This window comes from Lycium barbarum, chromosome 1 (genome assembly GCF_019175385.1).
Source record: "Lycium barbarum isolate Lr01 chromosome 1, ASM1917538v2, whole genome shotgun sequence".
Classification (NCBI taxonomy): domain Eukaryota; kingdom Viridiplantae; phylum Streptophyta; class Magnoliopsida; order Solanales; family Solanaceae; genus Lycium; species Lycium barbarum.
The window spans coordinates 75,228,169-75,233,068 of NC_083337.1; positions in this window are offsets into that span (position 1 = coordinate 75,228,169).

Below are 4,900 nucleotides of genomic sequence, written 5' to 3' on the forward strand. Positions count from 1 at the left end.
TCTGGGCCATGTTATTTCAGATGATGGTATTCGAGTCAATACTCAGAAAATTGAAGCTTTGAAGACTTGGCCAAGGCCTACGATGCCTACAGAAGTCCGTGGTTTTCTAGGATTGGCAGGCTACTATAAAGGTTCATAGAGGGATTTTTCCTTTGTTTCAGCCCCATTGACGAAGCTAACCTAGAAATCAGCTAAATTTCAATGGAATGATGCTTGTGAACGCAACTTTTAAGTGTCGAAAGACAGATTAACCTCGGCTCCGATCTTAACACTTCCAGAAGGGTCAGATGGTTATGTGGTGTACAGTGATGCTTCCAGTGTTGGACTAGGATGTGTGTTAATGCAGCACGGTAGAGTCGTTGCTTATGCTTCGAGACAGCCGCGGAAACATGGGAAGAACTATCCAAGTCACAATCTTCAATTGGCGGCAGTCAATCATGCATTAAAAATGTGGAGACATTATTTGTATGAAGTGCATGTCGATATCTATACAAATTACATGAGTCTTCAGTACATTTACAAATAAAAGGAGTTGAATCTGCGGCAGAGGTGGTGGTTAGAATTATTGAAAGATTATGGTGTAAGCATTCTATACCACCCCGGAAAGGCATGTCACGACCCAACCCCGTGGGCCATGACTAGTGCCCGACCTGGAAACCCGTATACGTACCTGTTAGAAATAGTCAAACTAAAACTACGAACAATATGGAAACTTGCAAAAGAACTCTAACGGTTCATAACGTCATCATATATATATATATATATCCAGATAGACTGTCTCCTGAAGAGTCACAACTGATCAAATCATAAAATGATCCGCAAGCCGACAAGGCTACCACTACACATCAATATCATGTCATATGCTAGCCGACAAGGCTGCCATTACAGACGAACATATACATAGCACAACGTATAGACACAGCTGAACAGAGCTTATACACAACCTACACATATGTCTACAGACCTCTAAGAGTACTAACAGTGAAATAGGATGGGACAGGGCCCCGTAGTACCCCTAGATAAACATACATATATATATATATATATATATATATATATATATATATATATATATATATATATATCATAAGATTTGTACAAAAAGTCTAATCTCCGGAACAACGGAGCTCTCCAAGACAGCTGAGTAGAAGTCCTATGCTGAAGGGTCACCAAACTGACTATCTGTTCCTACGGGCATGAAACGCAGCCCCCCGAAGAAAGGGGTTAGTACGGAATATGTACTGAGTATATAACGCATGAAATACAGTAAAAAGGATCATAACTGAAATAGGAGTACAGAAAACAAGTACAATGTCTAGAATACCAAATCACTTGCCCTTTTGAAACTTAAATCATGCATGTCAATATCATATATCATACCCGGCCCATTTTGGGACTCGGTGAACATGGTCGTCACCCCGTCTTTGGCGCCATAACACAGCATAACTCCATAAACACATCATAACGCCATAACACAACATAACTCCATAAACACAGCATAACGCCATAACTCCATAAGCACAGCATAACGCCATAACACAGCATAACTCCATAAACACAGCATAACACCATAACACAACATAAATCCAGTATATATATATATATATATATATATATATATATATATATATATATATCATATTCCGGCCCTCTAGTGAGGGACACGGTGAACAATGGAGTGAAACTGTGCACGAAAACATACCCGGCTCGGGACTCGGTGAAAGATATATTGAGGCATGCACGAACAGAGTACTGAGCAACCATATGCAAACTAAATCATATATGAGACTCGATAGAATAATCAAGATGAAATATCATTTGAAAATCAAGACAATAATCATATCAAGTACCCTTCGAATGTCACAATGGATTATATCAAAATAGAACTTCTGGAATCATAAACACGTATCAAGACACAATGAAATAGCTTCTGGAAATCAAGAACATTAACCATCCTAGTGGCTCTAAGAATAGGAGCTTCTTTGGAGTCATATATATACGTCGTTTGTTTGTTTCATAAAGATCATGCCAAAAAGAAAGAAGGGCTAGCTTTACATACCTGTTAACGATTAATTGTAACCCGTTCGCTTCGTCGCCCCTTTAGCCTATTTAATAGAAAAGTAACGCTATCGTTAGTAAACTATACTTCCTAGTTTATAAATCTGTGACCAATCGCTTATAGGATTCATTCTTTGATTCATACTCTCTTAATTAAGATTTTCATTAGTTAAGAACTTAACGGAAATCGGGCAGCATTTCCCCTAGATATTCGCCTAACCCGAATTTCTAATTATTCTCATGTTATCACAGAAATACCAACAATAGAGATATATAAAAAAAATTCTTACAATTCAGCCCATAACAATTCCAACAACCCAACAATCCTTCTTAATCCTTTTCAACCTACAATTTCGCATAATATCGATTTCATGCAATTTCTTACTTCCAATTTCATCCAATCCAATTTTAATAATTCCATTACAACACTATTAACACAATTACACTACAAAATAAGAAAATCTTACCTAAATTTTCTCGGAGGAAGTTCTATGCTCAATTGCTCCAATTTTACAATTTCTTCTTCCCCAACTTAATATCCAATGTTGCTATCACCTCCTTGAACTTGCAAATCATCTTGGAATTAAATCAAAGCAAACAACAACATAATTTTCTTGACCATGGCTGGCCGTGAGCAGCAGCCATGGCCATGCTCTCTTCCTATTTTTTTTTTGTTTTAATTTGCAAAAGAAATGAAACTAAGTTCCTAATTGTTCATCAACTCTTACATATATATGTTACTCCACAAGTTGACACGTTAATGCCACTAAGCTTGGCCAATTGATGCCACGTGGCAGCCTACTTGGTGCCACATGGCAGCCCACTATATATATATATATATATATATATATTTTATTATTATTATTATATTCGGGTGGGGCCCACAACTAATAATTAAATTAATTAATTTTAATAAATTATTAATCCTTACTTAATAATATAATCATAATTAATTAGTTTCTAATTTCCAATAATATTTCTACACTAAATAAAATTTATAAACAATTTATGTAATAATTAAAATTGAAAATTAAATGTTCCTATTTAATGTCCGAAAATAATTCTGCCTTTAACTTGAGTCGATTTTCTTGCAAATAATTTGATGTATAAAAATACGGGGTATAACATCCTTCCCCCCTTTAGAACATTCGTCCTAGAATGTTAAACTGATTCTGAATTCCCAATACTTTCTCAGTGTTTTCTTATTTAATTATGCCCTTCACATACCTCTTCCATTGTTCGATTCGCTATAATTCATTAAAACGCATTCCAGGCTTCTACATAGTCATTCCTGTAATATCTCCTCTTTCTGTTGCTTCCCGAGGTAATAATTCCACGTCATTTCCCTTACTTTCCTCTTTGCTTCGCAGTCGGTTGTCAGTTGTATTGCGGGCTCTTCCGTTGAAATCTTACTTTCTTCCTTGCGCGCTTAGTCTTAACTTGACTCCTTCTTCTCCTATAGTTATTCCCTTAAGGTATCATTTCCTTTATCTTACCTCTCAATCTTTAAATGTGATTTTAATAATGCGCAGACGTCCCTCGTCAGTTCATTAGACTTTAATATCCCTGGGGTATCGTTGACTCTGGTAACCTGTGGATCTTTCGCAGGTTCTGCGAGTAAAACGAAATTTCCCAGAGGGTAACATTTTTCGACTCTAATATTTTTGCTTTACTCTGCTGTTACAGTCCGTATTCTGGAATCCTCAGCTTCATGTGTCACTCTTCGACTTTCTTTTAAAAGGTTTTTAATTGTCACTTCGCTTTTAGTTCTTGGTCTTGATCTTTAGGGTTGGCTATCAAGTAGCGCTAGGATTTCCTCATATTATAACTTCACTGTCATCCAGTAACCAGTAACCTGCTTCTTCCGATTGTCTTGGTTAATTCATTTCGTAATTTCCTTTACCCTAACTGGCAATACTTTAGGCATATTATCTCGTGTCGATTCTCTATTTTTGACTCGAATTCTTCTATTGCCCCTTTACTCAAATTTGCTCTTAGTCCTCCTATCACGCATCTTATTGCAATCTTTACACGGGTATGTGTAGGTGCTCAAATCCGCCAAAAAAATACCTTAGCGTTGCCATGCTAGTCTTTATGCAGACCCTATATTCTTTTCTTATCTCTTTCAATTGATGCCAAGGCTCAAATATGGCTTTTTCCCTCAATACTAATTATACCTCTGTAATTTTGCCTCAAACCATCTTACACCTTTCTTTGGTGTACCCAAAATATTGCAACCGCATTGTTGTTATTGAATTCTTACCCTTCTTATCAAGTACTTACTTGGTCTCGTCCTTAGCATACAAATATTCGTAGGTTGCATAAATATTCTTGTACAATTCGTACAAAGTGCATCCAATCTTAGTCATAGTCTTTCCTTCTCCTGGTTTATACTGCTCTACATATCTTATTGTACTAAAGCTCACTTGCTGTCTATTTTGTCATACTCCTCTCCTTTCCCTTTCTTTATTCACCATTTGATTTTCTCATATGCTACTATAGGAGATTTCCTGTCCTTCCTCCTTTGCTACTTATAAGTTACAGTATCATTAGCAAGCAACCCCATTGCCAACGCCTTAACCTCTAATCTAGTATAGCGATGCTATCCTTTATAATATCTCTTAAGCTACTCGTTACCATTTTCTTGTCGTATTCTTCCTTCTTATGAGCATCCACTTTCTGATGTCATATTATCCAACATCCTTTCCAATAATTCTCAGCATTGTCTCAAATACCATCTTGGCTTCTATCCGTTTATCACTGGCTTTCAGATCTTACCAACTTGTTTCAGCATGGGATCTCACTTGAAGTTTAAGTTGTCACATTAAATGTATTGCAGTGT